At 43.5% G+C, this 12,553-nt stretch overlaps 1 protein-coding gene across 1 annotated transcript in view; it reads left to right on the top strand.

Moving 5' to 3' along the window:
- adarb1b (adenosine deaminase RNA specific B1b) overlaps positions 1-12,553 on the top strand; it is a 65,426-nt gene that overhangs the window by 28,963 nt on the left and 23,910 nt on the right. Inside the window, exon 2 of the mRNA XM_067256915.1 lies at positions 9,977-10,029. The gene's annotated coding sequence lies outside the window, so the exon portion shown is untranslated. The remainder of the gene's footprint in view (positions 1-9,976; positions 10,030-12,553) is intronic.

Genomic DNA, 12,553 nt, shown 5'->3' with positions numbered 1-12,553 from the left:
CTACCCACAATGCTTTCTGCCACATCAGATGGGATCTCTCGGGGCTCCAAATTACTTTCTCACATCTGCTCCTGTTGTGCATGACACACACTCCACAGGTGGACAAGTACACATTCACTATACTTGTTCACAGACACAAGGAAATGTACACATATAGCCAAGAGTGGGCCTGCTTGAATTGATTAGACCCTTTTTAACAAACCACTGATCTTCCTTAAGAGAGATGACAGAAATGTTTGCAATAATTGATCATGCTGTCATTCCAGTGGTAGTGCCTTGCATGCAAATCTAGCCAACCTATCTAGGGAAGTGTAACTCGGATATAGTCAATGCAAATAATCTGGTTTTCCACAGTAGAATAATGCACTGTAGGAAGGCTATGTAACTGCTGTTTTAGTTATTATAGATGCTGCTGTGCTATTGAACTGTGCTATCAGGGGTCAATACACAGTTTAGGCAGTAATCTAAATTCAATATCACCTATTACATTCTTATTTTTGTTTTCTTATTTCACTTTTGCTTTTAACGGACGGTTTGCCTTTACCCATTTCTGAATCTTTTGATATTCAACAGGCATTGTGTGTCAATCTGAGTTAACAACCCCAGCCTCTCTACTCTATCTAAACAGAGAGAGCGCCCTGCTGCTTCACAGTGTGATGCTTTCAACGTTGGTCAACAATAAACTGGCACCTGCAGAACCTTTGTCTAGGAAAAGCAGCACAGTGGTAACCATACTAGAAATATCAGTGTTACGTAACAGTTCTGGCTTACTACACGGATGGTCGTGTGTTTGTTCTCCACTGCTGATCGCTGTTCTACAGCTGAGAACAGATTCAGCCTGCCCAGGTATGCTTAAAGACTAAATAACCTGGGCACAGTTTACTCATAAATATTTGAAAGAGAACAGGGTAGTAGTGTGGAGGCGAGGGGCTCACTGTTTACATACGGCCTTGAGCGCTGTCTGTTGATGCAAAACAGGAAGTAGTTACTCACACAAACATGCTCACACGTGAGGGAGGACGTGCCTTGCTTCTGACTCACAGCAAGCAGGCAGATAAACTGGCTTACAAGCTTGTACATGTACAACAATTACACTGCACTAAACTGTAAGTGTAATTGTAAAGTGAAAATAACAAAACCAGTCAGTATGATGACTTGAGCGAATATCATTCACGTCTTACTAAAACAGCGGCCAGGCGAAAGGGAATGAGGAAACTGTTTCCTCTACTAAAAAATATAATGCGGGTCACGTGAAAAAAAGATCCAAAGACTCTTAGAAAGACCGAGTCGGGAAATGAACGAATCGTTTGTTTCCTCCAGTGCAGAGCCTATGCAGGTCACGTGAAAAATGATCCAAAGACTCGTAGAAAGACCGAATCGGGAAATGAACGAATCGTTTCCTCTAGCTACCACTACAGAGCCTATGCAGGTCACGTGAAAAATGATCCAAAGACTTGTAGAAAGACCGAGTCGGGAAATTAACGAATCGTTCCCTCTAGCGTTTACTCTAGCTACCACTACAGAGCCTATGCAGGTCACGTGAAAAATGATCCAAAGACTCGTACCCGAAGACCGAGTCGGGAAATGAATGAATCATTTCTGTTTACTTGGACGAGCCTATGCAACAGTCCCGATGCGCGGCCACGAGAAAATGAACGAATCACTCTTTGAGAGGACTCGTTACTGCCGAGTCCTTGTAAGGATTCGTTCAAAATGAACGAATTGTTCACGAACGACACATCACTAGTGCATAGATGTGCTGTTGCACAGCGAGTATCGTATCGTGCCGTGGTGTACTAGCAAGCATCATACATTTAAGCAAATCAAGACTTGCATGTACAGTAAGTAATGTCACATTAAATAATATATTTAAACTCAAGATTGTGTGGTGCGTATCTGTCTTCAATGCCACAGCCTAACATTATGTAAAAATAAATGTTTCTAATTTCCGGCGCATTCAAACAATCCGCTCAGTACGGTGGCCGACGTGCTAACGCGCTGCAAATTAAGAAAACACATGCAAATTAAGAAAACATCTTCATGAATTTGACAACACATGCGCAGCATTCAGCAAATGCGCTGCAAATACACACACCAAATACATGAACGCGCTGCAAATACATAAACGCGTTGCAAAAACGAAAGCACGCAAACCAAAAACGCTGCAAATACATAAACGCGTTGCAAAAACGAAAGCACCCAAACCAAAAACGCTGCATCCAGTTTTCACAACGGAGCTTGTCCAGGCCTCTAGGGGGAGCGCTAAGTGGAACAGCTTGATTTTCGGCCCCACGGAGCGAAAGAGAGAGAGCATATGAGAAGTTTGGACCAACATTGAAGTAACGTCACTGTGTCCAATCCCGACCGCTGTAAACTACTATTGTCCAAACCCGAACGGGGTTTGGACACTCAGTTTCCTGTCTTTTTGCCAGCATTTTCTTTTGCTATCGCCAGTAAAGTGTTAGTAGTATTATTTTAGGCATGACAAACTATCTATGTGTAAAATTTCATGAACATATATGGACGTTTACATGTCTAAATAATATAGGAAAGTTACTTTGGCCGAAAGACCACTCGGCGACACTCGGGCGACGCTTGGGCGACAATCTTTACTCTGACAAGTGTATCTGTGTTGTCAGCTAAAAAACGGTCGGGATTGGACACACTGACGCTAAAGAGGCAACATAAAAAGGTTAGAAAAAGGTCATTTTTACATGTGGCCTTCTTCTTTTACAGTTTTTCAAAAGAGCAACTTTGATTTTGGTCCCATTTCCAAAACAAACTTCTCAATTTGGGAGTCAGGTGGCTGAGCGGTGAGGGAGTCGGACTAGTAATCCGAAGGTTGCCTGTTCGATTCCTGGTCATGCCAACTACCCTACTTGCCTCGGGGGAATGTCCCTGTACTTACTGTAAGTCGCTCTGGATAAGAGCGTCTGCTAAATGACTAAATGTAAATGTAAACTTCTGTTGTGAAAACTGAATGCAGCGTTTTTGGTTTGCGTTCTTTAGTTTTCGCAACGCGTTTATGTATTTGGTTGTGTTGTGTGTATTTGCAGCGCGTTTGCTGCGCATGTGTTGTCAAATTCATGAAGATGTTTTCTTAATTTGCTTGTGTTTTGTCTATTGCATGTGTTTTCTTAATTTGCAGTGCGGTTGCACATGTCACCACCGTACCTCGGTGAAGTTTGGCTAGCAACAGCAGCTAGCTTGCTCGTAGCACAATTTTGCCGGGGTAAGCTTTTCCACGCAGGGTTCTCATGGTCGCATTTGGCATTGTTACTGACAATGATTGCTTCCAGCAAACTTCTTTTGAATTAGCCATTTCCCCCTAAAAATGTTTTTTTGAGGGGGCATATTTTGAGTTGGCAGATTGTACTTTTTGAATTGCGATTCTATCTGAAATACTTCCGATGACAACGTTGTTACAATAGCTTGTTTCAAAGAGGGTTCAGCTTGTTTCAAAGGGGGTTCTTAATGAATTAATGCAAGATGAGTAGGCTAAATGCTTGAAAATATCACTAGAAGGGAAAAACTTTAGGGGACGGACCCACGTGCAACCGACACAAGCAAGCACACCCTGCAATTTCCCCAGAAATTGTACCCTCTCTAGTTTACAGTGTATTTGTACTTTTCATACTTAAGATTCATTTATGTTTATTGTATGCACCTTCTTGCCACCTAAAATTCCTTGTTTGTGTGAACTTACACGGTGACTAAAGCCCATTCTGTTCAACTTCACACTGACCTTTGTCTGGATGGCTCATCCCCTGTCCACTAACCCCTGACCCCTGTTCACTAACCCCTGTTCACATTACTTCAGTATACCAGCAAGATAGTTGTTCCACTGCACAAACAAAAATAAAGATAAAAGCTCAAGCATTTCACGCTCCATTCACACTTTTAGTGATTTAGTTACTTTAAGTCTGAAAGGGTGAAACCCTGGTTGTTGGTTTGAAAAAAAATTGGTACATCAACCCAAACCCTAACCCAAACGCACAGAGACATATTCCCTTACACACTGTCTCATGTGCGGACACACACACATTGACCATGTCTTTATTTTGCCCAAACATAAAGCAGCGGAAATACCCTGTTTGGGTTGGCTTGTGGTGTGGCTGACTGATGGACTGGGATGGGAGTCAAGCAGAAAGGCAGGGAGCTTCACAAGGCATTTCTACATCTATGACCTTATCTCCTCACTGATAGATGGGCCATAATGAACACTGGCGAACCAAGAGAATATACTCAGATTAAACTGGCATCAGGTGTAGAGGAGCGTACAACACTAACATATCTGAAGAGATTCTGGCAACCATGTTGGTTATTTAGAAGGGGGCCCTTCCAGATATGCAACTCATTTTGGTAAGAGGATACTGGCCTAAAGTTTGCATGTACTTCAGATAGTTAGAGACCTAAACAGTTTATTGATATTTGGAGGGATAGGGTTGGGTTAAGGCTGGTGATATTTGGAAGGATTTGGTTTCAGTTATATTAAGTTATATTTGGAAGTGTTCGTTTTGGGTCAGTGATATTTGGAAGGGTTGAGTTGTAGACTTGTTCTTCTCGGAACTGCTTTCAGATTTCAGATCTGTATGTCTAGGAACTTGACTGCTGATTAGAGGAGGAGGCTGTACATATGATGTATAACCTGATAAATAGTTGTTTATCAGGTTCACATGCTCTAGACATGCACCTACAGTAATCTAAACCCTTCACCTGCTCTAGACATGCACCTACAGTAATGTAAACCCTTCACCTACTCTAGACCTGCACCGTCAGTAATTTAAGTCCCTTGGGATGAAATATGTAAATTGTAGGTCCTTGTAAAGAAGGTTATCTGATGTTGGGTTTTGTCTCCAAACCTTCCTTGCTGACGGTTGTTTTGGGAGACTGGGTGTGTTCCTGTGTGTATTTTTCACTACCTGGATTTTGCTGGTGCTCTAACATCAAGCTTGATTTATCTGTGCAGTCACAGATGGCTTTCACCTGCTCAGGTGTAAAGTTATCTTACTGCATGCCCCCATTTACACACACATCACATACTGGCCTAGTTTTAAAACAGCTGTGTTGTAACACTAGCTTTAGCCTGTGAGCAGAGCTTGTGTGGGAAAGCATGCAATGGTATTGTGTTCTTAAAGGATGGCTGGTTTAGAGTGGGCAGACACTTTGGCCTTGGTTTGGTCATCAGCCCAGCTTGCTGAGTGGAATCCAACTGAGCTTTAGTACCTTTGGCTAAGACAACGTGCCTCAAGAACAGAGAATTTCCAAGGAGGTCATGAAGGAGACCGAGCCAACCCTATGACCCAGCCTGCAAGGAGATCTTGAACGAGGAGAGATCCAATCAGAGGGCAGAAGTTTATTTTCATGCAAATCCCTCAACACAAGCAAGCATTGAGCTATCAGAGGACTGGCACTGCTTAATGGAGGAACTCCAGGTTGAATGAAAATAACAGTTTGTGTGCATCAGTATTTGTCTGGAGTGGGTCTAAATTTGTTATTTATATTAAAGGGGTCATATACTGATTTTATAGGGTATTTCACACTGTTCCTTAAGGTCTCCGAATAGGGTATGTAACATTGGTTGGGCTGAAAATGGCCTGGGTGCTGTTGTATGCACCTTAATGCAACCCTGTGAAATAGCCCTAGAATGAAACTAGGTTTTCTTCCTTTTATGGTATGCTCATGAATATTTAGATGAGCTGTGCGCTGATTGGTTGGTTTACAACAAGTGAAACTGCGGAGCAAAGACGCAACATAGCCAAACACGCATCGTGAATTGTAGATTTACATGACAACACAGGTTATTTATTCGAATGAAACACAGTCAAGAAAATGAAATAACGTTAGCGCCATTGCCAATAAACTAAATCATCACACATTCTACCAATGCTAGATACAGGACATATTAGCATTGCTAATAACTGTTAGCGACAAAATCACACTTACAGCTTGCGGTTGTGATGAGTATACGGTCGGATGTGTATACATTGTGGGGTGTATAGAGCCAAATAAGGTGGAGCCACCAGGTTGACGTCAACTCAGTGGTTTTTTGGAAACCGCCCGTTTTACACAGGCAGTTTCAAATTGAGAGATTTGCATAGGAAAGAGGTGTCAATAGACTTTGAGGTTCACTGTTAAATTTTACCCACCGAACTGTCGTTATTCAACTATGACAAGGTAAACTCGGTTTTGCATTCAATGACCCCTTTAAGGACAGAAGAGGGCGCAATTGCGATTGTTGACACATTGATGTCACACAAACGAACCATCAACTAAAGCAATTGAATACTGCCGTAGATGGAGTCCTACGGAATCAACTGTGTTAAATTGAGTAACGATCACAGCTCTGCACTATACACCTTCTCCATCTGTCTCTGTCTCTCTCTGTCTGTCTGTCTCTGTTCAGGTGGCAGTGCCCAGTTTTGGAGGTGGCATTGCAGATGTTACCTGGTGGCACCAGGGTGTGTGTGTGGGTATTCCAGCTGAGTTGCCCAGCTGCGTGCATCACGTTGGCTCTGGCATATCCCCAGATGCCTGACCCAGATAGAAACAGCGCCGGGGGACAGAGAGAGAAACACAACCCCATGAACGAACACACACACAGACACACACCAAACCTCCCGTCCACAGCAGGTGTGGCAGGAGACACTGAGGATATTTCAGGGACCCACTGTGAAGCTTTTAAGATGGATTTCTTTATTCCAGGGTAGTCCCAGGGTAAATCATTTTGTTTGATGCTTCCCCCCTGCCTCCGCTAAAGAAATGAAAAAAGGAAACACAGATACACACATTAAGAACATGTACTGATTCATCGAAAACCAATGAAGTAAATCTGCACATCAGAAGAAACTTCTAGAACCATTTAAACCACTTGTGTGTTGTTCCAGGACATGTTGCTTGGCATCACACAGGCTATAAATGCAATTGAACTGCTTTGGGCTCAGTGAGGGATTTGTGGCTTATTTTCTCTGTGATCGTCTTCCATATCTTGCTTACTCCTGCTCTTTTCCCCTTTGCCCCCATTTTGACCAGACACACCAAATATGCTGACAAGACAAATAGCCCAGTCTTGAAAAATGTAAGGACTAAACAGTGATGAATTGGTTCTGCACACTCTTGACCAGTACTGCATGTTGACTGAGACTCACAGTACAACTTCCGTGCTCTACACAGCTCCCTGATGAGCATCCTTTGCTGGTACCTTTTCTGGCAGTTGAGAAAGAAATTGTAGAAAGTAATCTGATATGCAAGACAATAGTTCAGTCTGTAAGGAATGTCAACGCATGTACAGGGGTCTGAGACTACATTGCGGTTCCTGTTATGTTTCTGACTTCTTCATCCATGATCACCAAGCTTTCTCCTGTGTGAAGATACAGCTCTACTGTCCTGCCTGCAGGGTGCACCTCGGGAGCAGCTCCCCGGCCCTCTCCCACTTCAAGCCTCAAGTCTTCCACCTCTCCCCCTACCAGCCTCCACCGTCTCTTTCTACCAGCTTCTCCCTATCTCTCCCCCTCTCTCTATCTCTATCTCCTTTCTTCCCTGTCCTATTCTACTGGCAGCTCTAATTTTTGCAGTTTGAAATATTCCCAGTTCTAATGCCCATGCCAGTATGTCTCCTGCTCTTAACCCTCCGTGAAGTGGACCCTCATAGTAGGTCTAATCTCCAGGGCATCCTTGTCCCACATCATAAAGCTAATCATGCTAAAAACACGCAGACGGACACAGCTGGCCTCACGCTGTCTACAAACCACGGAAGCTAAAGTCATTCAGACGAGTCGGAAATATGCTGTATTGCACATTTTATATTACAAAGACCGTGGCTGTTGTTACTGTTGTTACTTACTGTTTGAGACGACCACCATCTTGAATTGTACCTTTGACATCTTTGCAGACTATGACGAGACATTACAAAATATTATACTCTTTACTATTATAATGTATCCAATTCTAATGGATATTACTACTGGAATGTATACTACTAAACTGCAATGATATTATGTTATTATCCTGTTAGTGAAAGTTACATTGAGCAATTGTTAGATATTTAATCCAGGAGATCTTTGGGGGAAAGTCTTTAAATGTATTCATAATGAGCATAATTTTGCAATACAGAGAATGCAACCTTAAAGAGTTTAAGGAGCAATGCCTCCCCTCATTGGTGGGGAGGAGAAGTGCACTGTTTTATCTCTACAGTTTTAAAACCTAAAATCTCAATTCAACAACATGCAGACTTGGAAACATAAAAACTGCTGAATCTTGAAGTGCATGGCAAAGTGACTATCCACAATGTAGACATTTAGTGAAACTGGTTGAGTGTTTATGGCCATTGATCTAGTTCACACTTAAAGCAAATATGTGCTTGCAGATATGAGTTTAGATGTCGATCCTGGGTGGATTCATAGCGAATTGACAGTTTTAGACTGTATTTGTTCATGTGGAACATCTGGCACTTCTAGGACTCACTGTAAACCAACACGAGGTCAAGTTTTATTTTGCCTCTGGAATGTTTCAGTTTCTCCACCACCACCCCTTCCTCTGCTTCCTCCTGGTCACCTGTGAGGACAGCAGTCCAACATGGCGGGGCCGGACCCAGCAAGCCCTGGCCTTGCTGCGTTACGCACAGTTGCTTTAAAGGAATGCAGTTGGCCAGGGGTTGCTTTAGTAACAGTTTCTCCTCATCTTTTTTTACTCTCTTTATTCCTCAAATAAAGTTTTTAGTTTTCAACTAACTTTCTTTCATTATCTCTCTTTTCCTCTCTATTCCAATTTCTTCTTTCTCCCCAATCATATATCTGCACCAGACATCTACTGGAACTCGCTTTTGCTTGGCCATGACCATGGCCTTGTCTTGGCTGTCTAAACTCCTTACAGCCTTTTAGCCTGAGCTTCAGCACGAGTGTGCACATCAATACAGACACAAACAGAGGAATTAGAAGTGAGCAAAGCTTGAAGACAGTCTGAGTGTCCTCAAAGTACCCCTCAAAGTACCTGTCAGGTTTAAGTGCTTGAATTAACAACATTCCCTCCTCTCTATTATTCTCTCTCTCTGCCTCACTCTCTCTCTGCCTCACTCTCTCTGCCTCTCTCTTCTATTCTCCCCCCTACTACCCATCCTCTATCTATTCTCCCCCTTACTACCACACCTCTTTCTAGTCTCCCCCCTACTACCACCCCTCTATCTATTCTCCCCCCTACTACCCATCCTCTATCTATTCTCCCCCCTACTACACATCCTCTATCTATTCTCCCCCTTACCACCACCCCTCTTTCTAGTCTCCCCCTTACTACCATCCCTCTATCTATTCTCCCCCTTACTACCACCCCTCTATCTATTCTCCCCCTTACTACCACCCCTCTATCTATTCTCCCCCTCTCTCCTTGTTCTTTTGTAGAAGAGCTTAGAGCTTCATGGCCTTGGCCGAGACTGAGCTGTTTTTCTGCCCATATAGTTTTTACTGGGCCTTTTAGGGCTGTTATTTTCAGTCGGCTAAAGTGATCTTTCGCATGCTTCTACGGCCGCGTGGCTAGCACTAGGCGCTCCACTCGTCTGTCAGGTTAGGGGCTCCGCTCTGCTTGGAAGCACCTGCCTCACTGCCTGAGAGGGGGACTGCTGGGAAGCACCTGCCTCACTGCCTGAGAGGGGGACTGCTGGGAGGCACCTGCCTCACTGCCTGAGAGGGGGACTGCTGGGAGGCACCTGCCTCACTGCCTGAGAGGGGGACTGCTGGGAGGCACCTGCCTCACTGCCTGAGAGGGGGACTGCTGGGAAGCATCTGCCTCACTGCCTGAGAGGGGGACTGCTGGGAGGGTGGGGAACGGGTTCCAGTGGACTGATAGGCTGCTAGGTGGATGGAACAAGGTTACCATAATAACTGTGAACAGTTTGAGTGAATGTTTCTTTTTTTCTATAAAGGTTTGGAGGCTGGTCGTTCCACTGGCAGACCAGCTAATCTGCTCTTTCTCTCCTACCCTCCAGGTTCTCAACAGACAGATTCAGATCCACAGAACGGACCGCAACAAACACAACAGGTATGTGTGTGTGCGTATATACATGTCTGTTTTGTGTATGACATGCTAGAACCTTTTTCTCTTGACCCTATTCATGTCTGCTCTCTTGCTTTCTTCATATCCCTGTGTTCTCTCTTAATCTTCTCATCCCTGTTTCCTTAAACTCCAACAACAACAACCCCTCACACCTTCTTAAAACAAACTTCACTGTCTCAGATTTAAAAAGGCAGTAGTCTGTTTTCTCCTGCATCTAAGGTGTTGGGTGATGTTGTGCTCAAACGGTAATGCTGGGTGCCCCGCTGCTACTTCACCTCCAATGTTTTAATGAATGTTAGGCTTGCAATTACAGCATTCACCACAAGGGGGGGGAGAGTTGCTTCATATCGACTGACCATGCATGGGACACGTGGGACCTTTCTCTGATACTAAGAAAAGCATAATATTGTCATATTTAATGTTAGTTTGGACACTACTTGTTGCATATTTGGTAGTCCATGTTAATGGATGGTTTGTTTGGCCTCCACTGCCCTGTGATGTTCTAACCTTCACCTCTAGTGAGCTGTGTTGTTCACTGATGGCTCTTATCCAGGCAGCAACAACAACACATGTCCACAAGAGGGAAGCACAGCGCTGTGTGTGTGGCTGGGTTTCCTTGTCTGTAAGGTTACTGCTCAGTAATCAGTTACAGCTTTCATATTTATTTTTGTTTTGGCAGTTGAAAGGTAGTTGTTAGTATTATATTTGTATGTTTGTTGGATGGGGTGTGGAGGGTTATAGACTGTGTTGGATGGGGTGTGGAGGGTTAGGGTCTAGGGAAGGAGAGAGGGAGGGTTAAGGTCTAGGGAAGGAGAGAGAGAGGGGGAGGGTTAGGGTCAAGGGAAGGAGCGAGGGAGGGTTGTTAGGCATGGTGACTGGGGAAGGAGAGAGGAAGGGATAGGCTCTGCTCCATTTGAAGATACCCCCCTCCCTTTGTGAGTTTCCACCTCCCCTCTCTGTCTATCGCCGCCCCTCTCCAGTGCTAACAAGGAAGGCGGACAGAGGGATGGCATTTGTTGGACTTCAGCAGCTAGTTCATACATTTTATACACTAAAAGTAATTTTGGGGGTTTGGGTGCAGATTCGCCAGACGTTGCAGTTACATAAACTTATACTATCAGTGATTGAGTGTTTGAAGTGCTAGTTTAGCAACCAGACTTGATCAGTACTGGAGCTAGCACCGGCCAGGGACCAGTGCAGAACAGCCAGCCAGCGTCAGTGAGAGCAGGGAAAAAGACCATGGCCCTCGCTAGTGGCCACCAGGGCCCAGCCTCCTATTACTGCCTCATCCGCCGCAGGTTCAAGAGAAGACGCAAGAAACGCAGCGAGCGCAAAGGTAACTCCTTGATCAGAGCTGTGCAGCGTTAAGTGCAGTGTTGAGTTGCGGTATGTTTGCATGCGTCTTAAAATTAGCTTAATTAGCTTTTTGCTGTGTAAAGTTGCCATAAATTAATGCATCACTTAGGACAAAAACTTTTTAGCTTTAATTTGATTTAGTGGTTGTTTAGAGAATGAAGCAGAGCTTGCTTTGGGATCAACTGTGTGTGTAATATGTTGTTTAGTGTGAGGGATGACTAGTTCAGGTGTGCTACTGGTGGTATGGGACCTAAGTATGCGCTCACTGCAGCTTTCTGGCCAGAGTTAAAGACCTTAGCTAGATGACCTTATTACTATTCACAGCAAGATCTATTTTTGTACGTGCTTTAGTGCCATATATAATGATGTAAGCCAGATACCCTTCTTGTTTAGTGTGACAATCAGATAAAATTTGATTTGAAAGTTGATTTTCATTTGTTTTACAGAATGTGGATTTTTTTCCAGTCCTTCATTGTGAAGATAATACTTTGTTTCATGTGAGGGGTTGAACTTGTCAGATAAAATCTAATACAATTTAATTTGTACAGCCTTTTTTACAAGTCACAGAGGGCTTCACTCTTGAAAACCTTTCTGGGAGATAGACTAGTCTCCTTTTTAACTGAGTTAGAACTGTCTGTGTGAGAGAGAACATGACAGATTTTGTTCAGAGTATATTTAGTTACTATAACTAAGTATATAGTAATATAGAATCAAACTTTTTGTTTCAGACTGATGCATGTTTTGGACCTTTCTACCTGTGAGGGATGAAGGCAGACCTCACACTTGCTAATGTGAAGTGACAGACAGCTACTGTTAGTCATCCCCAGAAAGACCCCTATCTCTGTCAGTGAAGGAGACAACCCCTCTCTTTGTAATTTATCGAGACTAACTGCTATTTTGGAAGTATTCAGTTTAAGTTCAGTGAGACCACTGATATATTTCAAATACAGTGTTATATCACTTTTTTTCATTTAGCAGATGCATTTATTGTAAGTGACATACAAATAGTGAATATAGAAAATATAGAAACAGAAATTCATGGTTTTATGGGTATGTTGGTGGTAAGAGTCAGGAAACGGTCTGTATTTACCAGGCCTAGTTCAAAGTAACCACACCTCAGCTACCCGGCACAGTAAACAATAATAATATCTAA

This window comes from Osmerus mordax, chromosome 2 (genome assembly GCF_038355195.1).
Source record: "Osmerus mordax isolate fOsmMor3 chromosome 2, fOsmMor3.pri, whole genome shotgun sequence".
In the NCBI taxonomy this organism is placed as follows: Eukaryota; Metazoa; Chordata; class Actinopteri; order Osmeriformes; family Osmeridae; genus Osmerus; species Osmerus mordax.
Note: the sequence above shows the minus strand (reverse complement) of the source record. Positions and strands in the feature narration are given on the sequence as shown.